Source organism: Oncorhynchus clarkii, chromosome 16 (genome assembly GCF_045791955.1).
Source record: "Oncorhynchus clarkii lewisi isolate Uvic-CL-2024 chromosome 16, UVic_Ocla_1.0, whole genome shotgun sequence".
NCBI classification, from domain to species: Eukaryota; Metazoa; Chordata; class Actinopteri; order Salmoniformes; family Salmonidae; genus Oncorhynchus; species Oncorhynchus clarkii.
This window is the reverse complement of record NC_092162.1, coordinates 18282123-18308234: the sequence shown is the minus strand read 5'-3', so window position 1 is coordinate 18308234 and position 26112 is coordinate 18282123. Positions and strand designations below refer to the sequence as shown.

Here is a 26112-nt window from a genome sequence, read left to right as displayed (position 1 = left end):
CCAGAACAAAGGGTGAGGTAGAGGGCATTGTCAATAATTGAAAGCAGTGTTTGTCTGTGAGCATTTTGCTGTGTCATGGAGAAATTCCCCTTGTGGGCCTGAAAGATGCTTGGGAAATATGAGGAAGAGGGTTTGTGTTGTTTATTTTAACCTGGGCCTTGTCCAGTTTCCTGTTCAGTGGATGACCTGCTTGTGTAAGGGATACTTAGGTTTTTCCCTCGAAAGACATTGAAACTGAAGGTCAAGTCCCTCTAGACTTGCCATCATTGTCTGTTTGTATAACAGGGTGAATATAGTGGCATTTTTTTTATTTCAAGGTTTGCTGTAGTTAATTTCAAAGGGAGCATCTTGTAAAGTGCTTACACAAGTCATTTTCCCTGTCTTCAGGATCTGTGAGTTGGCTAGTTTGTTTCTGTCCCACTGCCGCATCAACCTCCTGTTTCTCATTGTAATTAGTGATGTTGCATAGTTTCCTTCCCACTCACCTCACCACAATATGTTAAACAGTTTGAAACAACAACAAGGCCATGGAGGAAACTTCATGTTCTTTGTATATTTGGGTTGGGAGAAGTCTATGAAATTCCTCAATCGTTTACGAGTAAAGGGAGGTCTGAGCTGAGCTCTATCAGACTGAAAAGACGAGCACTTCAGGGAGGCTCGGCCCTTAACCTAAAGGCTAATTAAAGGTTCTGTGTGTGCCTACCGCCTACCTACTTTTATCTGTATGTGTCTGTAAAAGATCTGTCAACAGTACTACTTCCTCTACAATGGATCCCTTTTCAATGCCTGATGACACAGACCGAGGCGGGCCACCGTCTTACCCTCAGGCTTTAGTGATGTTCTCAGCATTAAGCTAAGTGAACAGCTGGGCCACACAGCTTTCTGAAGGGCACTGTGACAGGGGACAGTCAAGGGGGCCGGTTAATGAGGGTTCTCACTCCCTGGGAAAGGTTAATGATGGTATTTTGAGATCAAATGTTGGTATAAGATCCAGAAGATTTTTTTCATTAAAGGCTGACTGTCATGTATCATCTTCAGGAGGCAGGAGTTTTTCCTGGTCAGGTCACGATGTGGTTAGGATTAACTAATGGTCTTGAACAAAAAAAAGTCCATCTGAAATGTCTGGGTTGTGTAGTGTACCCCGACGCAGTGCATCTCTGCCTCATGTAAGGAGCTCTCGCACCCTCAACTTTTTCGCTCCAAGTCATCTCCCTGCGTGTCACAGACAGACAGTATACGAACCCCAATTTCTCCTAACCGTACACAATCTGTGCTCCACCACCACTGAAACCGCATTACCCTCTATCTTCCTCCAATGCTTTCTCTTCCTCTTCTCAGGCTCGACTTTAACCCGGCATCCATGTAAGCACTTTGACAAGTGGCCCAGGAACTGCTGGGCTGGAGCTGGAAATTAGATTTACAGTTTGGTAAACATTCCCGATAAGACGTCAGACTAGGCGACTAGTGGAATTTGCTACCTTATTGCATTTTTGCACTGACTGTCGATTTGTCACCAGTTTTATAATCTGTAGTGATTGAATTTGTTTCAATGGATAGTAAAATGCAATTTTAGTGATGGTCATTTCAGTACAGTTTTGTTGATTATTGCAGATATTATTACAGAAAGCCCTAGAAAGCTAGGACCCAGGGGCTGTTTGTAGTGGACAGGTTTTTTTGTTCTTCTTTGGGCCTGAGCCTTTCTTCTTATTTCCAAAATCAAAGGAATGAGGTCTGCAGATTTCAGTCAATGAGTTTTTACACTACTTAATACCCTGTCTGGGGATTTTTGTTTTTTATGTTCTGGTTACTGTAAATTCAGATGAATACAAACTGTTGAGGTTGAAAAACAAAATGGTATTTTTTGTGATCAAATGTATTTTATTTTGTAATAATAATTGTCAGCAAACATGAATACAAGATGAAGTTACACCCCTCCCCCCTTCCCACATCCTAATCCAACCCCACTCGAGACCCAAGGGATCAAATTAAATAAACATGTATAAAATAAAAAACAACAACAAAGCAACACATCACAAATTGTTTCAGCGGCAAAAAAACATTGGTTTAAAGTGTGACACAAATGTTATGTTCTTCCTGAGTGCTTTGTGATTGGGCGGTGGTAGTTTGTGTGATGACATTCACAGCTGATGTGGGATGGCCCTCATGTACTGTATTACACTCACTCCTTTTCCCCTTGCTAAAGTTTCCTGCGGTGCTGTGAAGGTATTACCTAGGCTTACGTAACCGGGGTTGTTTTTAAATATACTTTCTCATTGCTAGTGCTGAGCAATTAACCAACATTTTGGTTTTCATTCAACTAACCAGCCGACTTGACTTCGGTTAAATTCTTTCTTTGTGGGGGGTGGCTCAACACACACATTGTGTAGTTTCTCTATAGAGAAATCAGATCAAGCCCAAACTGTGCGACGTACAGTGCATTCGGAAAGTATTCAACCCCCTTGACTTTTTCCACATTTTGTTACGTTACAGCGTTATTCTAAAAAGGGTTAAATTGTTTCTTCCCCCTCATCAATCGACACACAATACCCCATAATGACAAAGCAAAAACAGGTTTGACATTTTTTTTGCAAATCTATTTAAAATAAAAAACATATTACATTTACATATGTATTCAGACCCTTTGCTCAGTACTTTGTTGAACCACCTTTGGCAGTGATTACAGCCTCAAGTCTTTTTTGGGTATGATGCTATAAGCTTGGCACACCTGTATTTAGGGAGTTTCTCGCAGTCTTCTCTGCAGACCCTCTCAAGCTCTGTCCGGTTGGAAGGGGAGCGTCGCTGCACAGCTATTTTCAGGTCTCCAGAAATGTTCGATCAGTTCAAGTCCGGACTCTGACTGGGCCACTCAAGGACATTCAGAGACTTGTCGCGAAGTCCCTCCTGCGTTGTCTTGGCTGTGTGCTTAGGGTTGTTGTCCTGTTGGAAGGTGAACCTTTTACCCAGTCTGAGCGCAATGGAGCAGGTTTTCATCAAGGATCTCGCTGTACTTTGCTCAGTTTATCTTTCCCTCGATCCTGACTAGTCTCCCTGTCCCTGCCGCTGAAAAACATTCCAACAGCATGATGCTGCCACCACCATGCTGCCACCACCATGCTTCACCTTAGGGATGGTGCCAGGTTTCCTTCAGACGTGACACTTGGCATTCAGGCCAAAGAGTTCAATCTTGGATTCATCAGACCAGAACTCTGGAGCTCTGTCAGAGTGACCATCGGGTTCTTGGTCACCCCCCTGACCAAGGCACGTCTCCTCCGATTGCTCAGTTTGACCAGGCGGTCAGCTCTAGGACGAGTCTTGGTGGTTCCAAACTTCGTCCATTTAGGAATGATGGAGGCCACTGTGTTCTTGGGGACCTTCAATGCTGCATACATTTTTTTGGTATCCTTTCCCAGATCTGTGCCTCGACACAATCCTGTCTCGGAGTTCTACTGATGATTCCTTAGACCTCATGGCTTGGTTTGTGAATGGTGGTTAATTAAGCAATAAGGCCCGAAGAGGTGTGGTATATTGGCCATACAGTATTAAATGGTTACTAACGTAAATTAGAGCAGTCAAAATGAGTGTTTTGTCTTACCTGTGGTATACGGTCTGATATCACGATTTTCAGCATTCAGGGCTCGAACCACCCAGTTTATAATAAGTGATAAGCAGTAATGGGCAGTCACTACCATCTTGGGACTTTTATTAAATTGTTTTATTCTCGCATAATGCATTGTTAAAAAAAATAATAGAAACCCGGAAGAAAGTATTTAATAATCAAACGTAAACCGAACTGACCTCCAAAAAGCACTAATTGCTCAGCACTACTCATTGATCTTGCCTGATTAGCCTCCTGCTGAAATAGAAAGTAGCATATATATATATATATACACACACACACACACACACACAAATCCCTAAATCTAACCCCTAAGCCTAAAATAGCATTTTTCCTCATGGGGACCGGCAAAAGGTCCCCACTGGTCCGAATATCCCTTGTTTTATTACCCTTGTGAGGTCTGGTACCCACAAGGATAGTTAAACAAAAACACATGCACACGCGCGTGCGTACACACAATGAAAAACAGACACTGGTCAGGTGTAAGTGACCCTTTTGAAAAGCAGAACTTAATAGCAGTTGTCCTATAGGAAGAAGCTGTTTATGAGATTAGGTTTGATGGGTGAATTGAAGCAAATCGTGTGGTAGGCAGAGGGTGATGCACAGGGCCTGTTGGAGCAGAGGGCTACATGGGGCGCAGACGTGTCATACCGAGGGGAACTGGGTCTGAAGTAATTAGTTTGGAGAGGCGGTCTGCCTACACTGCTGACACACACACACACACACACAGTTTCAGTAGCCCACTGTGCCAGGGTGGGGTGGAAACCAAGTCAGGCTTGAGTTGTTGACTACCGCCCTGTATTCTTCTGATCTCTGTGTTCTTTTCAAATCACCAAGGTAGGAAGTCCTACACTCCACATGATCCTTGATGCAGAATGTGTAGTGTTCTCATATCCCATTTATGGCTAATGTAACAGACATCCTAGTTATTCAACTACATTAAAATGAGCATGTGCTACGACTACGGGAGTATCTATGCAATTCGAAACACAGTCATTGTGTCTAATGATATTCCCTCCCTCCTCGCCAGCCACTTTAATGTACATTGGAATTGAATGGAATTTCCCCTACCCTCTGTTCTCAGGACAGGGGAAATTACTGAGGTTTTTGCTGTAATGATCCTCAATGAGGAAGGATCTCATAGAAAAATAAACTGAGATTGGGACATCTTGGTGCAGAATGCTTTTCTTCTCATGTAGACATCCCTCTTTTTCCTCATAGGATAAGCATGCCAGTGTTCTCCTGGACAGATGCCCGAATAATCTGTGTGCCATTCCTTCCATAAACAAATGCTCTCTATTGGACAGAATGACAAATGTACAGATGTAGGATCTTTAATTTGAGCAAAAATTCCTGTAGTAACAGGATGTGAACGTTTAGTCCATACTGTTGCTTGATCTGTGGTTAGGCTATTATCTGGTCAAAATGAGGCTACATGAAATGTGGAATACTGTCAATATAAGTGTAGGTTAGTGTAGGTTTTCAGTCAATTTATGTAAATCACAAAGGTCATCTGCATAAACATTTTCAGCAACAAAAGATGAATCAAATTAAGATCCTACATCTGTACAAATACTTACAGTTCAGACTTGCTCACACAACCTTGACAGGGGTACCTAGTTTGAACTGTTTGTATTGGAGCTGGTAGAAATGATCCCTAACTGCTTGTCCAGGCTCAGATTGGGAAAATCCTCCTAATGTTTTAAGGTTAGAATTTTGGGTGAAGTAACTTGATCCTAGATTGGTGGTTAGCAAAACCTCTACTACGAGTGTTTACATTACAATCATGTACCAACTGTTGTTTCATCACTTCCTTATTCCCCCTTTGTGGCCTGTGGTAAGGGTGTGGTCCCATCACTGCTTGTCTGAAGCCATTAGCCTGATCCCAGATCTCTTTGTGCTGTATAGCCAACAAACTCCTTGGCACACAGCTGTACAATAACAAACCCTTGTGGTGCGTGTGACGGCAGTGTTTGGACTCAGAGGAAGTGGTGGGCCACCGCCTCTTATCCTGTTGTAGAATGTAGACCTCCACTATGTGGAGAACCCTGGCCAAGACGACCCCCACCCCCTAATTACTTCTCTTCCTGTGCTACATCAAACTTAATTGAAAGAAAATAGCATTTAAACATCTGAAGATGCATAACAGTGAAATAGACAGAATTAGACGTATAAAAAAAAATGTTTTCAACAGGTAATTATTAGCCCACTTTGTCTCTCTAGACTTTAAGGGTGTTTTAGATCGATGGCCATGATCTAAAAAGGATTTGTAGCTTATGTATAGTGTGGAACACAGTACACGGGGAACTGAGATAGAAGGTATAATCTGACTCTGAAGGCTCTGTTTTTGGTGAATTTTGGACGATAGATTGCTGGCTGTCCTTCCTGCAGATTATAGGGCTTAATCTGTCCTCACTTTTTCTCTCCGTTCCTCTAAACCCCAAGCAGTCAATCAACGCAGTCTGTTTTTAGAAGATCTTGACATCTGGTTTTTGGAGGGCTCTTGTCACGCATTCCCACACACACACAATCTAGGTAATTGATGGTTTGCCAAAAATATGTTAATCCAATGTTTTATTAACTGAACAGTGTAAACTTTTGACCTAGAATGGAATGATTACATACACTACATGACCAAAAGTGTGTGGCAACCTGCTTGTCGAACATATCATTCCAAAATCATGGGCATTAATATGGAGTTGGTCCCCCCCTTTGCTGCTACAACAGCCTCCACTCTTCTGGGAAGGCTTTCCACTAGATGTTGGAACATTGCTGCAAGGACTTTCTTACATTCAGCCATGAGCATTATTGAGGTTGGGCACTGATGTTGGTCGATTAGGCCTGGCTCACAGTCGGCGTTCCAATTTATCCCAAAGGTGTTTGATGGGGTTGAGGTCAGGCTCTGTGCAGGCCAGACAAGTTCTTCCATACTGATCTCGACAAACCATTTATGTATGGACCTCACTTTGTGCACAGGATTTTTGTCATGCTGAAACAGGAAAGGGCCTTCCCAAACTGTTGCCACAAAGTTGGAATCACAGAATCGTCTAGAATGTCATTGTATGCTGTAGCGTTAAGATTTCCCTTCACTGGAACTAAAGGGCCCAGCACAAACCATGAAAAACAACCCCAGACCATTATTCCTCCTCTACCCAACTTTACAGTTCGCTACCTGCCCGAATGCATAGTGCTTTCTCCTGGCATCTGCCAAACCCAGATTCGTCCATCAGACTGCGATGGTGAAGGGCGATTCATCACTCCAGAGAACGCATTTCCACTGCTCCAGAGTCCATTGGCGGCGAGCTTTGCACCACTCCAGCCGACACTTGGCACTGCGCATGGTGATCCTAGGCTTGAAGCGCCAGATGAAAAGTTATTGTGCTGACTTTGCTTCCAGAGGCAATTTGGAACTCGGTAGTGAGTGTTGCACAGAGGACAGACAATTTTTACACGTTTCATCACTCTGTGGTCTCGTTCTACGAGCTTGTGTGGCCTACCACTTCGCAGCTGCCGTTCTTGCTCCTAGGCGTTTTCACTTCACAATAAGATCACTTACAGGTGACCGGGGCAGCTCTAGCAGGGCAGGAATTTAAGGAAACTGACTTGTTGGAAAGGTGGCATCCTATGACGGTGCCACGTTGAAAGCCACTGAGCTCTTCAGTAAGGCCATTCTACTGCCAATGTTTGTCTATGGAGATTTCATGGCTGTGTGCTAGATTTTTATACACCTGTCAGCAACGGGTATGGCTGAAATCCAGAAATGAAGGGATGTCCACATATATTTTCATAAGTATTTTATTACATATTTAGATTTAGATTTAGACATATTTAGTCAATTACCGTCACAGCCCTATGTAAAAGAATCAGGACATCATGGACCTGCTGTTTGTGGCAAGACCATCTGAAGCCCCTGCCTGATATGAACTAGTAATTGTAAGGTAGTAAAGTTGTAGACTTTTCTTATTCTCCCTTTGCTGTACATCACACCTTCAGTATGTTATTAGTTACGGGTCGGAAATACTATAAAGTGCATTCGGAAAGTATTCAGACCCCTTAACTTTTTCCACATTTTGTTACGATACAGCCTTATTCTAAAATTGATTAAATTGTTTTTTTCCCCTCATTAAATCTGCACACAATACCCCATAATGACAAAGCAAAAATGTTTTTTTTAGAAATGTTTGCAAGTGTATAAAAATATCACATTTTACACAAGTATTCAGACCCTTTACTCAGTACTTTGATTAAGCACCTTTGGCAGTGATTACAGCCTTGAGTCTTATTGGGTATGACGCTACAAGCTTGGCACACTTGCATTTGGGGAGTTCCTCACATTCTCTTCTGCAGATCCTCTCAAGCTCTGTCAGGTTGGATGGGGAGCGTCGCTGCACGGCGTTTTCAGGTCTCACCAGAGATGTCCGGGCTCTGGCAGGGCCACTCAAGGACATTCAGAGACTTGTCCCGATTCCACTCCTGCGTTGTCTTGGCTGTGTGCTTAGGGTTGTGGTTCTGTTGGAAGGAGAACCTTAGGACCTCAGACTGGGGCAGAGTGCTTTGGAGCAGGTTTTCATCAAGGATCTCTGTACTTTGCTCCGTTCATCTTTGCTTCGATTCTGACTAGTCTCCAAGTTCCTGCCACTGAAAAACATCCCCACGTTGCTGCCACCACCATGCTTCACTGTAGGGATGGTGCCAGGTTTCCCCCAGATATGACGCTTGGCATTCAGGCCAAAGAGTTCAATCTTGGTTTCATCAGGCCAGATAATCTTGTTTCTTTTGGCTAACTCCAAGCGGGCTGTCATGTGCCTTTTTACTGAGGATTGGCTTCCGTCTGGCCACTCTACCATAAAGGCCTTATTGGTGGAGTGAGTTGGGAGAACCTTCCAGAAGGACAACCATCTCCACAGAGGAACTCTGGTGTTCTGTCAGAGTGACCATCAGGTTCTTGGTCACCTCCCTGACCAAGGCCCTTCTCCCCCAATTGCTCATTTTGGTCTGGCGGCCAGCTCTGTGAAGAGTCTTGGTGGTTCCCAACTTCTTCTGTTTAAGAATGATGGAGGCCACTGTGTTCTTGGGGACCTTCAATGCTGCAGACATTTTTTTTGGTACCCTTCCCCAGATCTGTGCCTTGACACAATTCTGTCTCGGAGCTCTACGGACAATTCCTTCGACCTCTAATTTTGCACGCCCAATTTTTCAGTTTTTGATTTGTTAAAAAAGTTTGAAATATCCAATAAATGTCGTTCCACTTCATGATTGTGTCCCACTTGTTGTTGATTCTTCACAAAAAAATAGTTTTATATCTTTATGTTTGAAGCCTGAAATGTGGCAAAAGGTCGCAAAGTTCAAGGGGGCCGAATACTTTCGCAAGGCACTGTATGTGTAAATGTGAATTGAATGTAGGAGAATATAACACAATAGATCTGGTTTAGATAATACAATGAAAAACAAATATTCAGACAAGGGCATTAGCATGAGAAGAATTTACCAGTCCAAAACATGTCCTCTCCGTTCAAAAAATACTTGGGAATCGCTAAATTAATCGTCCTACAACCAATCTCTCTCACTTTTCCGATCAATTTCTTCTAAAATTGTGTGTACACCTGTATATCTAGACTTCGATTTAGCTTTCCCTGACTTAGTCGCCATAATGATTGATATATAAACAGCTGAATCTGCGCATTTACCAAACAATGCTGTGCGTAATATGTGTAGCTCCTTCCGGTATAAAACTTCAATAGCGAATGACTCTCTTTACTCCGGAGTTTACTACATGGGTTGGTCTTCCAACACACAACCATTGCGTATTGCCGTTTACCTCGGCTCATTGGCTATCTACCCAGCTAGGATTTCAAGACGATCAGTGGTCATTGGGTTAAAATACAGTCAATCAACGAAACAGTGGTCATATCATTGGTGCACAGTGATGTCATTACTTGTTGTCTTCAAATCGGTTTCTTTCAGTCAATACGTCCCGCGAAATGGCCCATCAGGTTTGGTTGTGTTGCAAACAAACCATTTGATTGCAATGAAACCAAACATGACTGGAAAAGTCACGTTTTGTGTGGGTATTTACCCTCGAATGTGTCGTCAAATGGAATGAGACGGAATTCATGACACAAGCGGTTCACAAAATGTTTTGTGTTAGGCTATAAAGACGGATTTGATCAAATAAAAGATCATTCATTGTGTAACAATGAGCATTGGGATTGCAAACAGACGAAGATCGTCAAAGGTAAACAATTTATTTTAATGCAGTTTTGATTTTGTTAGCCTGTGCTGGTTGAAATAGTTTTTTTTATGGTGCTCTATCCTCAGATAATCGCATCTTATTCTTTCGCAGTAAATCCTTTTTAAAAGTCTGACAATGCATTTGGATTAGCAAGATTCTAGGCTTTAGATACATGTGAGACACTTGTATTTTCATGAATGTTTAATATGACTATTTATGTAGCGATCACCGTATGTTGTGGAATTTCATTTATTTTTTTTTTTTTTTTTTTTGAATTTTACCCCTTTTCTCCCCAATTTCGTAGTATCCAATTTTTGTAGTAGCTACTATCTTGTCTCATCGCTACAACTCCCGTACGGGCTCGGGAGAGACGAAGGTTGAAAGTCATGCGTCCTCCGATACACAACCAACCAAGCCGCTGCTTCTTTAACACAGCGCACATCCAACCCGGAAGCCAGCCGCACCAATGCGCCGGAGGAAACACCGTGCACCTGGCCACCTTGGTTAGCGTACACTGTGCCCAGCCCGCCACAGGAGTCGCTGGTGCGCGATGAGACAAGGACACCCCTACCGACCAAGCCCTCCCTAACCCGGGCGACGCTAGGCCAATTGTGCGTCGCCCCACGGACCTCGCGGCCGGTTACGACAGAGCCTGGGCGCGAACCCAGGACTCTGATGGCACAGCTGATGTTGTGGAATTTCAGCCCGCTACTGGGTTCCGTGCGCAGAGAGGTTAACAGGTGTGCCTTGTTAAAAGTTTGTGTAATTTCTTTCCTTAATGCATTTTTGACAATCAGTTGTTTTATGACAAGGTAGCATTGGTATACAGAAGACAGCCCTATTAGATAAAAGACAAAGTCCATATTATGGCAACAGCTCAAATAAGCAGAGACAAACATCAGTCCATTATTTTAAGACATGAAGGTCAGTCAATTCGGAAAATGTCAAGAACTTTTGAAAGTTTTTTCAAGTGCAGTCGCAAAAACCATCAAGCACTATGATGAAACTGGCTCTCATGAGGACCACCACAGGAAAGGAAGACCCAGAGTTACCTCTGCTGCAGAGTTCATTAGAGTTACCAGCCTCAGATTGCAGCCAAAATAAAGTAAGACACATCTCAACATCAACTGTTCAGTGGGGACTGTGTGAATCAGGCCTTCATGGTCAAATTATTGCAAAGAAACCACTACTAAAGGACACAAATAATAATAAGAGAATTGCGTGAACCAAAAAACACGAGCAATGGACTTGTGGAAATCTGACCTTTTGGTCTGATGAGTCCAAATTTGAGATTTTTGGTTCCAACCGCTGTGTCTTTGAATCGCAGAGTAGGTGAACGGATGATCTCTGCATGTGTGGTTCCCACCGTGAAGCATGGAGGAGGGGGTGTGATGGTGCTTTGCTGGTGACACGGTCTGTCATTTTTTTAGAATTCAATGCACACACTTAATCAGCATGGCTCCCACAGCATTCTGCAGCAATACCCCATCCCATCGGCTTTGTTCTTAGTGGGACTATCATTTGTTTTTTCAACAGGACAATGAAATAAAAAGAGATTATTTTGTTGAAACAAAGCTACTTATTCACACTAAAGGCGCAATTGGGTACCATATTATTCATGACTTTGCAAAATAGAGCATTAACCAAATACTTCCCCTTTTTAGGTTTATAAGGCCTTGCAAACACCCTTAGTGTTTCACTAAATCAATCAATACAGCTTACGTATCCAGGTGCACCCTTGAATATGAACCTGTGAACCTCTCCCTTCAATAAGATATATTTTAACAGATTGGAGATGGTGAGAGCGATCTATCCTCCATCCTACACTCCTGACAGATCTGGGATTTGAACTCTGTTTACTAGCCCACCTCTTTAACCTCAACTACCTGCCACCCCAAGGTAGCCTGCAATAAAGGCCTGTCGGTGGTAATGGCTCACTGAACAGGTCATTGAGAGGTTAGTGTTATCGATGGCTGTCTGTGAGGGTGCCTGTTCAGCAGATTAATAATGTAATGCAATGGTAAACAGAGGGTTCGCAGTCTCTTTTTGCTCTCTCGCTCTCTGCATGAAGTTTAATCCCCCTCTATCTGGCAGCTGGTAGGGCAATAATGTGGATTACTGCTTCCAATCGATTCAGAGTAGGAGTTGAGAGAGGGCTGGCACAGCTAAGCACCTGTTAATGGTCCGTGTGGGCCAACTATAAACCTCCAGGAGTTACTATTATGTTGTCAAATCATCCAATATGTCTTGTAGCACCTCTCTCCCACACACTGTGTACCCAATGTGGTGTTACCCAACACGGGCATTATATTGCCACAGTGTGATATTTCTGAAGCCAGTATATCGTCATGTGGCTTGAGCTGCATTACGTGTGGGAAGCCACAGTCTTCTTAACACTTCCATCTGCTACCAACATATTTACTCTGCCTGGCTTAAGGAAAAAGTCAATAAATAGGCAGAAGAACAAATTGCAATATTCCTCCGCTTGTAATATAAGAATTGAGGGCTTAGTGAACATCTCTGATCCTGCAAATATCCAGGATATGCACTGAGTACAAAACATTCCGAACATCTGACATAGACTGACAAGGTGAATCCAGGTTACAGCTATGATCCCTTATTGATGTCACTTGTTAAATCCACTTCAATTGGTTTAGATGAAGGAGAGGAGACATTTTTAAGATTTTAGCCTTGCCACAATTGAGAGCAAGACAAAAGATTTATGTGCCTGTGAACGGGAGGGCTGGGCATGTTGATATCCTAACATTCCTCAACGTTATGCCCTATAATGAACTAGGGATGGATACTGTAAATTGATGAATAGAATATCCGAACGGACGTCAGTATTTGATTACTTGAGTGAGTGTTCATTTTTGGAGAACATTTTTCACACCTATTTTAACAATCAAAAAGCTTTGTCTAAATTACATTTAAATTATCATTGTGACATTGTTACGTTAGGTTCTGAAGAAACAGAGTAAAAACTCAAACGGACAACTAGAAGAAGCTTAAACCCAGTTTATTCTCCTCACTGGGTGCCTCAGTTGCAAGCACATTTTGCACACAATCAAACAGGCATTTATGTCAAGATGAGATTAGGGGTGTAACTTCTCAGAACTGCTATCTGTTGCCCAATACTGCCTGACAAAACATCGGCCACACTGATCCTCAACACGGGCCCCTCAGGGGTGCGTGCTCAGTCCCCTCCTGTACTCCCTGTTCACTCATGACTGCACGGCCTGGCACGACTCCAACCCCATCATTAAGTTTGGCGATGACACAACAGTGATCACTTACAAAGACGAGACAGCCTATAGGTAGGAGGTCAGAGACCTGGCCGTGTGGTGCACGGACAACAACCTCTCTCTCAACGTGATCAAGACAAAGGAGATGATTGTGGACTACAGGAGAAAGAGGACCGAGAACACACCCATTCTCATCGACAGGGCTGCAGTGGAGCAGGTTGAGAGCTTCAAGTTCCTTGGTGTCCACATCACCAACAAACTAACATGGGCCGAGCACACCAAGACAGTCGTGAAGAGGGCGTGACAAAACCTATTCCCCCCTCAGGAGACTGAAAATATTTGGCATGGTTTCTCAGATCATCAAAAGGCTCTACAGCTGTACCATCGAGAGCATCCTGACTTGTTGCATCACTGCCTCAACCGAGCAGTTGCCATACCAGGCAGTGATGCAAAGACTACAGCCACCCTAGTCATAGACTATTCTCTCTGCTACCGCACGGCAAGCGGTACCGGAGTGCCAAATCTAGGTCCAAGAGGCTTCTAAACAGCTTCTACCCCCAAGCCATTAGACTCCTGAATTCCTAATCAAAGGGCTACCCAGACTATTTGCAACCTGCACTGTGAATGTTTACATGGTGTGATCAATAAAGAGATGAAAAATTATAATATTTTGTGTTATGACCAATTTATGCTGAAATCCAGGTAATTCTAAAGGGTTCACATACTTTTTCTTCCCACTGTACATGCAGGTAGAGTCATTGAAGTGATTGCATATATGATAACAGAGAGTAGCAGTGGTGTAAAAGAGGGAGCAACTAACTGGTGCCCCCGCACATTGACTCCGTACCGGTACCCCTCTGTATATAGTCTCACTATTGTTATTTTACTGCTGCTATTTAATTACTTGTTACTTTTATTTCTTATCCATATTTTTTTTAACTGCATTGTTGGTTAGGGGCTCGTAAGTAAGCATTTCACTGTAAGGTCTACTATACCTGTTGAATTTGGCGCATGTGACTAATAAAGTTTGATTTAAAATGTTGCGTTGTCTACAGTAGAGCAGTTCCTGCTTATCTGGTGACTTCTCCATGATGTTTATCAGTGACCTCCTGTTCACCTTACTCAACAGACCTGGGTCATAAACTCTGTTCCCCTTTTCTCTTTCAGTAACTTTCACTAACTTTCAACACCAAGTTCCTCTTTACCCTTCCTTGACCCCTAACACATACATTCCTTGTACATGTAAAGTAATAAGTTGAACATGAATAAGTATATTTCAAGCTAGAATCCAACAGTTACCTATAAGGATATACCATAACGTTTGAAATTCTTAATTGAATAAAACAGCCTACCTTTGAATGTAGTTTTTATAATGGTGCGTTGAGCTACTGCTGGGCATTTAGCCCTCCAGTCTGTCCTGACATCGGTATGCTATTTTCCCCTCTTAAAATAGCAATTACAGGCGCGCACCTAATGGAGTTTCCACAATACCTGACACAGTTCAATGGAAAACACTCACCAGAAAACCTTTTTGTATCAGAATCCGTTCCATCATGGTGAAAATCGGACTTCTCTTTCACTGTAGCTGTAAGCCAAAATTACCTGAGAAAAATATGTCCTCTGTTTACCTCTGCCATTTGCATAATTTTGATTAGTCAAGCATTTTTTACAATATTCTTTGGGGTATATCCGAAAAAAGTTAACCATATTATTCTAAAAGTAAAATCATTTCAAATACCCTCCCTATTATGAACCTGGCACTGATTAGCACAGATAGTCAGCCAGAGCAGTGTGGTCGCAAATGGCTGCTTTCACATATGAATGCTGTGTCCAGCATAAGTTTAACCGTAAATTTGTCCCACGTTGCCGCATAAAGAAATTAAGGAATGAAGGATGCATTATCAAAGTATTGGAATGTGGCCCCAGTCCAAAAGGCTGCTGGGAGGAATCCGCTTCACGAGCAGGCTGCCATGGCAACCAGAGGGCTTTATTTCCCATTGGAAGCTCTGTTTGCCGGACTGTCTTGAGTTTCACCCATACTCTGGCACTCAGAGAAAGACAAAAGAGTAGGGGACAGAGGTGCTTTAGAAATGACTAATGAACATAGTGGAGAGGTCAAAGTTGAAGTATTACGTAAATGAGGGCAAACATAAGAAGTGTTCTCTTAAGTTGGCATGGAATTCCCCTCTGTGGTCCTCCTTTATGGGAAGGGGAAAGGGGATACCTAGTCAGTTGCACAACTGAATGCATTCAGAAATGTGTCTTCTGCATTTAACCCAACCCCTCCTGAATCAGGGTAGGCAGCAAAACGTGATGTATACACATCAAACGTCCCAATGCAAAGTTACACCTCACTTTGCCATCTTTCAAGTCATTACATAAGACAGATCAGAATGCCGTAGTCGTGTCGGAAAAGGTTTTTCAGGGCTGTGATGTAATACGGAGGACCTGGCAAGCCAGCCTATTCCCTATAATGTAAACTAACTTCAAATGAAACCAAAATTGTTTGCACTCATGACGACAGGTTTCAATAAAATGTTCAGCCAACTTGCAAGCAAATACTTTGAGAAGATAACCGGAAATTAGATATTTTTTGGTTACTACATAACTGTGTTTATACTTCTAGGTAACCAGATTGTGGTCTTTGACCACACTGTGTTGTTACATTGGTGAGGAGAAACTCATGCTTCCTACCCTTCAAGTATTAACATGATGACTGATTTTCCTTGGAAAGGCTACTTCCACCTTACATGCTGGTGTAGGTTACACACTCAGTTGTGACCTTTCAGATCTTCCAGCTCTGAGTTGGTACTGTAGCAGTTGTAGCTAAGGTCCTGTGTTTTGCTAACTTCAATTTGTCTTTCTGGTTGCTTCTGTAGTCTAGGAGTAGAGCCCCAACAGCGGCAGTGAGTCCCTGGGATGCACAGCCGACCCGTTCCCCCTAATTCTCTCAGGCCTCCAGAAGCTGAAGACCGGCTGCCATTGAGAGGTGAGCGAGCTCAAGAACCCAATGTGCTTCTAATTATATTGTCAATTTACCATTCCATTACTCAGCTGGTTTTCCTAGAAAGCGATGGCTTTCTGGCTTTCACGCATCTTCATTTTGTCCTCTACCTTGAAGTTAGACTCTGGAAACATTCTCAAATTACTACTGACTCTCAGTGGCAATGTTACTTTGGCGCTCACAGCTGCTTTGAATTGTCTTTCTGCTTTCATAACATAAACAGTTTGGAACCATTCTGTTTCTAAGGGTGCTCTCGGATAGAAGCGTTATAGAAGACACGGCAGCGTTGGGGCTATTGCGGACCTATGTATAAGACAATGTAAGGGTGTTTTATATGTTCTTATGATATTTTGTAGAATGCATTATGCCTGTGGGCTTTCAGTAAAGTGTTACCAAGTCAATTTTGAAGTCGCGCAATTGTATCCTCGCACAGGACCTAATTCCAGCTGTTTGAAGTAAGCACTAAGTCACTTAACCACCCTGTAACTGCTGTAACGCTTAAGATCGAGGCGTAACCCCTAATCTCTTTGGCACACAATACTGTAAGTCTGAGTGTGTGTGTGAGTAACTAAGGCGTCTGCTAAGTGAGTACTGTACAGATGTATTAGAGCTCTTACAATAGTGATTTACTCATTTTTATATCCACAAGGGCAACTCCGGCTAATGCCAATAGCTTTTTCTCGTCAACTTCAGTGTAAAGCGATTTAAAAGTGCAAAGCGGTCAACATCTGGCTTGGTTTATTTGTTGGCACATTTGGACTGATTGGTACATTACAAGCCATAGAATTATATTTCTATGGTACTAGCCTTGGAATTGTAACTGAATCAAGTTTATTTTCACTAGTTTTGAATTTCGAGGCTAGGTGATTGGTGACAGAGGGCTTTTTGGGAGAGGGTTGGTTGAGGCAGTTTTGAGGCAAGTTTAGCTCTGGCTCCCCCTGGGAGTGATGTCCCCATGCAGCGATAGCAGACCAGACACTGATGGATTACCTAGCTTTCTGTTGGCCACAGACAGGAGCCCTTGTTATGAAAATATAATGGAGGAACAGCCAGACGGGTACACCGGATTGGCAGGTCGCATTTGTCCTGGGTAATACCTTAAATTTTCCAAGTACAGACTGGAGTGGTGTTTGAATTTTCCTTTTTTTTAAAGGGGTAGATCAGATTTAATATTGCAGATTGTGACTTCTATCAATGTAGTTGTCTGCATCGTTTCATTACCATCAACTGCTCCCATCTATTTTTGAAGACCTTCCAGTTTTGATTTCTAGCTGCCATATGTTTCCGCTGTTTCACAAAACCATTTTTCTTGCATAAACACACAACAACAAGCGAGGTCCGTACAGAATGGAAAACAGCTTCTATCTCAAGGCCATCAGACTGTTTAACAGCCATCACTAACACCGAGAGGCTGCTGCCTACATACAGACTTGAAATCATTGGCCACTTTAATAAATGGATCACTAGTCACTTTAATAATGCCACTTTAATAATGTTTACATACCTCGCATTACTCAACTCATATGTGTATATACTGTATTTTATGCCGCTCTCATTGCTCATCCATATATTTATATATTCTTATTCCATTCCTTTACTTAGATTTGTGAGTTTTAGGTATCTGTTGTGGAATTGTTAGATATTGATGCACTGTCAGCACTAGATGCACTGTCAGCACTAGATGCACTGTCAGCACTAGATGCACAAGCATTTCGCTACGCTCGCAATAACATCTGCTTACCATGTGAAGGTGACCAATAAAATTTGATTTGGATTTGACTAGGTAAATAGATAAAATGATTCTACTATGGGGTTGTCAGATTTTTCCAGTAGGGTCTGGCTCCAGCAGAAACGTTCTCATGCAATAATGCTGTGAGACACAATGTCGAATGGTGCCAGAGAGGCTGGTGAGCAACTGGGCCCATGATTAATTGTCGCCCGGTCTGGACACTGGGGGTGGGGGGGGGGGGGGGGGGTTCTTGTTGTCCAGTCTCCTGCAGATAACTTCTTAGAGCTCTTATAGTACTGGATTGGACCAATACCAGAGGTCAGCTTTCTTTACACCCCTCTCGCAGCCTCCCTTTGGTTTCCCTCAAGGTGAGTGAAGAGCTCTACCTATTCAACACCTCGCTGTATGAAGGACACAAGCAGAACACTGAGCAGTGTGTGACCCACTTGTAGGACTTTTGAGAGAGAGAAGTATGTGCTGTAGCCTACTTCTCTAGCTACCCTACTTTAGTCCACTCTGTCAGACAGCTTAACATTGATTGAAACAGTTTTTCATTGATTGTGGCCAGATGGAGGATTTGCAGGTCAGGGCTGAGGCTGAACGCTGTCTGCCTGGAGGAGTATAGTAGAACTTCTCTGGAAACCGACAGGCTGAAAACAGGGACTGTCAGTAGGTGTTTGGATCTCACTGTCTGTCGAGGCTTCATTAAGAAACTGTAACACACTCAGTGACTGACTGAAGTGGGACCCTGCTATGAACTGTAAAGGGTTATGTTGCTTGTCTGTAGCACATTCCCCTCCCCCGGAAATGAGGCCCTTTATCTTCTTCCCCGGAGTCAGATGAACTCGTGGGTACAACTGTTATGTCTGTGTCCAGTATGAAGGAAGTTAGAGGTAGTTTCATGAGCCAATGCTAATTAGCGTTAGCACAATGACTGGATGTCTATGGGTATCTGCTAGAGTGCTAGCAGACACCATAGACTTCGTCATTATGCTAACATTAGTTAGCAATTGCACTAGTTAGCAACTTGGTTTAAACTGCACGTAGGGTCATAAAAATGGTATCAACCAGTTCATCTGACTCTGGGGAAGTAGATAAGGGGCCTCTGCCAAAATCCCGAATGATCTTGAATAAAAAGGAAACTTATTTATCTTATGAGTTGAACAGACCTTATGTCTTTTACACGTGCATTCATGGGCGCACATACTGTAGATACAGATGTACTATCTTAAAGGGGAGCTGCACTTCCTGATTTGGCCTTTTTTTTTTTTTTTCCATCAGTGCTCATTAAGAAATGCTAGCGGCCATGACTGAAGGCAAACGAGAGTTGTCTTCCGGGCGTGGTTTCATATGGGTGTTTTTTTTGTCTTTGCCATTCAACCACAACAAACAAGGACTGATACAGTTCTATGTGTGGGCTAGAGTAGAGAGGAAGAGGCAAATGGAAAGTAAAGCCAGCGCTGCCCTTGTGTTTAGCCAAGCTTAGCTTGAGGGATAGCTAGCGGCATCTGGCTAGCCTATCTAATGTTAGCTAGCTGATATTTCTCTGTCAAATCACAGTTATGCCAAAGGTAGCGAGAACCAGTGTCTGGAATGTGTTTCATGAGACACATTATCTTGCTATTCGCTAGCATTATCAAATAATGTAGCCAACTAGTGTAACCAACTCACCGTCAGCAACACCACCAGGCACAGTTTGACGGTTGGCAGCCCGCATAACTTGTAGCTAGCGTTGCATTTAATCCATATCCTGGCCATTTGATTCTTGATCAACTTTACAGAAGCCCATTTTCACTAGACTTAGTTATTTCCTGATCAATATATGTATTGCATATCAAGCTACTGCCAAAGATACACCGTGTTGTCTGGGGAATTCGGTTTGCATGGCCTGGTGTGCCAGGTAGGTGGGGTTTGCTCATTTTCAACCATTCCATTGGTCCTCCTAAGGAGAGGTCGCCGCTCGCCCGGGGCACCCGGCCATGCAAAGCGAACTCACCCAGTCTTTTCCATGAAAACACGATGCGACCATGTGTTAATAGGCAAAAGGGGGCATGAATTGACATAATTGGAGTCCAAACCAAACCCAGAAGTTGGTCATGACTCCGTTTTGGACGAGACTGACTTTATAACCAACATTATTCTATTTAAACTATGTAGTAAATTGACACTAGAATAAATGTTTGACTCGAATTGATGAGATACAGGCTGTTTTCAAAAGGAGTTTTCAAGAGCAATTGACCTTTTAATTTGACCAGTTTCCCACAGCAGGGAAAAAATCCTGCAGCAACGGGACATGTGAATTATTATGTCGATTATAATTAATGGACATTTTTATAGGGGTTGATAAATTTCTCGGTAGGGGAAATCAAGTCAGACATTTTTAAGTGGAAATTACAAACTTTTAAAAGCCTTTTTAAAACATGAATATGTGAATAAGTCAGCAAGAACAGAGTGATCAAATTAAGAACTGGCTGTACACGCAATCTGATTAGTTAGGAACGCATGTCTACAGCAACATCACAGGAGCCATAAAACTTGGAAAACTATCCAATATCAGCATGCTGGCCCAGTTTCTTTCTTTCTTTCTTCCCATCCCGATTTAGACAGACTGGAGGAGGGGAGAATTCCCCTTTGACTGGTCTCTCTCTTCCTCCTTTTTATTACTTGAGAAAGGCAGCAAGGCACACTATGCCTAGTGGAGCCTGTTTGGTCAAAGCCACACAGGAGAGAGAGAAGAGGAGAGAGGGCGAGCGAGCAAGAGAGTTGAGAGAGGGGAGGTGGTGCGGGGGAGTGTGTGAGAGAGGGAGAAGGAGGGGTAGAGGAAAAAAGGAAGAGGAGGGACCGGAGCGTCTATCCATATTGGTGGCATTTGGCCTGAGCAATAAGCCGCGTTTGGACTCAGAAGTTTCCCTCAGGACAAGAGACCGACACAGAGCAGCAGGAGGATTGGAACACATTAAAAGTGGATGCGAGTTATCTGGGAGCTGAAAGACTTTGAAGTGAACGAGAGGAGGCCCAGTGCAGAAGCAGTTATGCAAGGGTCATCTTGGGGTACGTGTGAGTAGTAACTCTGTAACGGGGAACGTTGGGGGCTTTGTGAATAGAGCACTGGGAAAAAGGTAGTTTGATGTAAAATAGAAACAGGCGAGATGGGGTTCCCAAAATTGTAGACAGAACATTTGTTGACAAAGTGTGAGCCATGAGGGTTGGCTCTTAGCCTTGATGCCTGGTGGTGTAATTAACTCCTAGAGGTGAATGTTTTTTTTTAATCTCTTTCTTCGATTTTTGTTTAGTCTCACCTACATTAGTTGAATGCATTTTAAGTCAGTTTGAATAAGAGCGTCTGCTTCATGACTAAAATGTGAAGTGATCATTCCGATGACCAGAGTCATCTGAAATGGGATAGTAGCAAGTTTACGGTAAGACAACATCGTATCTATACTATAGATGGCTATTAGCGTGGGAGAGCTTTCTCTGCTCACTGAAACACAAACGATGACAGGCAGAGAAAAGTTATCCTGGAATGTGTGTGTGTGTGTTGTATGTGCGCATGCATGTGAAAAGAGGCCTCTTTTTTTTCTCTCTCACTGGTTTCATTATTATCCGTGCTGCCTCAATTTGTTAGCCCTCAGAGGGAGAGACTGGCATTAAGTATACGTGTAAGACTCACCTCATTATCCATAGAAGCACTATGACAGTCCGTATCACGACGATGGCCTCACAATGTGGGATTTAGCATACAGACCGGGGCTGTGGAAAACAGGTCCATTTTCTTGGATAGGTAGGTTGTCTGTTGGACCAAAATAGCAATGTCACACTTTTCCTCCGTGGTCTACTTTCAGTGTTGGACACTCTCTGAATCAAGATGGAAAGGGGGAGGGAGATGGAGAAGAAGAGAGAGTGGATTAGATTGGAAGGGAGATGTAGAGTGGAGGATGGGATTTCCAGACAGTTTGTTCCCAACTGCCCATGCACACACTCTCTCTCTTATTTTTCTCACTTTCTGTGATTTTTTTTTTTCTTCTTCCCATTGTTCACTTTCTCACTCACGTGCTCTCACTCATACATCCCAAATCAGAAGTGCTGCTCCTGGTGCCTCTTTCAGTCGGCCTCGAAACCAGACAGTAAAACAGAGCTGTCCTTATTCACGGTCCTGACACATCCCCTCGTGTGTACTGTATTTTTGGGCCCAGATCCCTCTGACTGTGTTGGTGTGTGTATGTGTACAACTGACTCTGAGGAATTCACTGCAACCTCTTGGTTTGTATCAAAGCAAGTTTGCGTGATGTTGCATACAAGCCAAGCAGGGTCCGCTGGGCCTACTGTATGCGTGTGTGTGTCCATGGCGTTTCTGTGTGTAACATCCAATAAATGAGATGCGTTCGTGTTTGGTCTTCTGTGCCTGGTCCCTGTGCTTAGTTGTACACCATGCATGTTTATTTAATGTCAGTTTGAGCATTCAAAGATACGACTTACGAACGTAGCAAATAAGCAAAGTGCTGCTGTTCTGGGGGTGTGGCCTGCACCTACAGTGCCTTGCGAAAGTATTCGTCCCCCTGTAACTTTGCGACCTTTTGCCACATTTCAGGCTTCAAACATTTGTGAAGAATCAACAACAAGTGGGACACAATCATGAAGTGGAACGACATTTATTGGATATTTCAAACTTTTTTAACAAATCAAAAACGGAAAAATTGGGCGTGCAAAATTATTCAGCCCCTTTACTTTCAGTGCAGCAAACTCTCTCCAGAAGTTCAGTGAGGATCTCTGAATGATCCAATGTTGACCTAAATGACTAATGATGATAAATACAATCCACCTGTGTGTAATCAAGTCTCCATATAAATGCACCTGCACTGTGATGGTCACAGAGGTCCGTCAAAAGCGCAGAGAGCATCATGAAGAACAAGGAACACACCAGGCAGGTCCGAGATACTGTTGTGAAGAAGTTTAAAGCCGGATTTGGATACAAAAAGATTTCCCAAGCTTTAAACATCCCAAGGAGCACTGTGCAAGCGATAATTTTGAAATGGAAGGAGTATCAGACCACTGCAAATCTACCAAGACCTGGCCGTCCCTCTAAACTTTCAGCTCATACAAGGAGAAGACTGATCAGAGATGCAGCCAAGAGGCCCATGATCACTCTGGATGAACTGCAGAGATCTACAGCTGAGGTGGGAGACTCTGTCCATAGGACAACAATCAGTCGTATATTGCACAAATCTGGCCTTTATGGAAGAGTGGCAAGAAGAAAGCCATTTCTTAAAGATATCCATAAAAAGTGTCGTTTAAAGTTTGCCACAAGCCACCTGGGAGACACACCAAACATGTGTAAGAAGGTGCTCTGGTCAGATGAAACCAAAATTTAACTTTTTGGCAACAATGCAAAACGTTATGTTTGCCGTAAAAGCAACACAGCTCATCACCCTGAACACACCATCCCCACTGTCAAACATAGTGGTGGCAGCATCATGGTTTGGGCCTGCTTTTCTTCAGCAGGGACAGGGAAGATGGTTAAAATTGATGGGAAGATGGATGGAGCCAAATAAAGGACCATTCTGGAAGAGAACCTGATGGAGTCTGCAAAAGACCTGAGACTGGGACGGAGATTTGTCTTCCAACAAGACAATGATCCAAAACATAAAGCAAAATCTACAATGGAATGGTTCAAAAATAAACATATCCAGGTGTTAGAATGGCCAAGTCAAAGTCCAGACCTGAATCCAATCGAGAATCTGTGGAAAGAACTGAAGACTGCTGTTCACAAATGCTCTCCATCCAACCTCACTGAGCTCGAGCTGTTTTGCAAGGAGGAATGGGAAAAAATGTCAGTCTCTCGATGTGCAAAACTGATAGAGACATACCCCAAGCGACTTACAGCTGTAATCGCAGCAAAAGGTGGCGCTACAAAGTATTAACTTAAGGGGGCTGAATAATTTTGCACGCCCAATTTTTCAGTTTTTGATTTGTTAAAAAAGTTTGGAATATCCAATAAATATCGTTCCACTTCATGATTGTGTCCCACTTGTTGTTGATTCTTCACAAAAAAATACAGTTTTATATCTTTATGTTTGAAGCCTGAAATGTGGCAAAAGGTCGCAAAGTTCAAGGGGGCCGAATACTTTCGCAAGGCACTGTATCAGTCCAGCAGTCTATAACCCGCTGCATCTGGAGAAGGAAAGGTAAACGCTAAGGTGTTTTCACTTTTGACCAAATCTGCCAATGGGCATGTTCATTTAATTACTTGTTATGCTGTATAAAAAATACCTGAGGGGTAAGCTGCCATTACTTTATTGCCCATGACTGAGCACCCCTATAGCCATGTCATGTGACTGAGCGTTGCCATTCAGTGGTTATTAAATCACGGTGGACTGGAGCTCTTCCACCTACCGGTGATACTGAACCCACTGACCACTACCTTCTCTGACCACTTGTTTCTCTCAGGGAAACAAGTGGTTTTAGCCGATGTGCCTGCAAATGGCTATTTCTGCGGGAGTGTCTGTCTGCCTGTCTGAATACATCCTAGGCATTTCCCAGAGAGACAATTTGCTCAGAGAACGTCTTCGAAGCTGCAGGCAGCTGAGTTGAATGAGAAATATACCTGTATTTTGGTGCCAATTGCCTCCATGACAAAGCAGCACTGACTCCCATGGTTATTGGTTGAACTAGGCCTACAGTACGTGAGTCAGTGTGATCGGTCTATCTGGCCTCCTTCAGAGGCTTTGAGACACTAAGGCGTGTCTTCGTAAATTCACTCTGGAGTGTCAGAGTGCGCTCTGGGCCATTCGTAAATTCGGAGCGCTGTCAGATTGTTCGTTCGTAAATTCGGAGCGCTTAGCTCTCGGAGTCTTCAGAGTGCCACACGACCTCTGGCTGAGGAGTAGGGTTACTTCCTTGCCTAATAAATCAGAATTTGGTACCAGTTCTTGGAATACAGTCTGAAGCAAAGCACTGAAAAGCATGAACATTTTCCTTGCGAGCCAGAATGTTAAATGAAATTATACTGAACAAAAATATAAACCCAACATGCAACAATGTCAAAGATTTCACCTAGTTACAGTTCATATAAAGAAATCAGTCAATTGAAATAAATTCATTAGGCCCTAATCTATGGATTTCACATGACTGGGAATATAGATATGCATCTGTTGGTCACACAGATACATTTAAAAAAAGATAAGGGTGTGGATCAGAAAACCAGTCAGTATCTGGTGTGACCACCATTTGCCTCATGCAGCACGACATCTCCTTCTCATAGAGTTGATCAGACTGTTGATTGTGGCCTGTGGAGTGTTGTCCCACTCCTCTTCAATGGCTGTGCTGGATATCGGTGGGAACAGGAACCCGCTGTCGTACACATCGATCCAGAGCCACCCAAACATGCTCAATGGGTGACATGTCTGGTGAGTATGCAGTCTGTGGCAGAACTGGGACATTTTCAGCTTCCAGGAATTGTATACAGATCCTTGCGACATGGGGCCATTATCATGCTGAAACATGAGGTGATGGCGGCGGATGAATGGAATGATAATGGGCCTTAGGATCTCGTCACAGTATCTCTGTGCATTCAAATTGCCATCGATAAAATGCAATTGTGGTCGTTGTCTTTAGCGTATGCACTGCCCATGCTATAACCCCACCACCACCATAGGGCACTCTGTTCACAATGATGACATCAGCAAACCGCTCGTCCCACACGACGCCATACACGTGGTCCGCGGTTGTGAGGCTGGTTGAATGTACTGCCAAATTATTTAACACAACATAGGAGGTGGCTCATGGTAGAGAAATGAACATAAAGTTCTCTGGCAACAGCTCTAGTGGACATTCTTGTCAATTTATTTTTTATATATTGCGACAAAAACAACAAAGTTACACATGGGATAAACAAACGTACAGTCAATAACACAATAGAAAAATCTATATACAGTGTGTGTAAATGTAGAAAGATTAGGGAGGTAAGGCAATAAATAGGCCATAGTGGCAAAATAATTACAATTTAGCAATGACACTGGAGTGATAGATGTGCAGATGATGATGTGCAAGTAGAGATACTGGGGTGCAAAAGAGCAAAAATAAATAACAATATGGGGATGAGGTAGTTAATTGCACACTCCCTCAACTTGAGAAATCTGTGGCATTGGGTTGTTGGAGAAAACGTAACATTTTAGTGGCCTTTTGTCTCCAGCACAAGGTGCACCTGTGTAATGAGCATGGAAAAGGGCAACCAGCAAACATATATCCTAACAAATGGTGTGTTGAAGGTTTAGTGCACTACTGATTTAT

At 43.1% G+C, this 26112-nt stretch overlaps 1 protein-coding gene across 3 annotated transcripts in view; it reads left to right on the top strand.

The window, feature by feature from the left end:
* Positions 1 to 26112, top strand: part of LOC139368101 (leucine zipper putative tumor suppressor 2 homolog) — a 47622-nt gene that overhangs the window by 7771 nt on the left and 13739 nt on the right. The window contains exon 2 of one of the 3 annotated variants that reach the window (XM_071106669.1): positions 15973 to 16082. The gene's annotated coding sequence lies outside the window, so the exon portion shown is untranslated. Of the gene's footprint in view, positions 1 to 15972; positions 16083 to 20585; positions 20884 to 26112 lie in introns of those variants that run through there. The other 2 variants (XM_071106670.1, XM_071106671.1) reach the window with 2 other exon arrangements.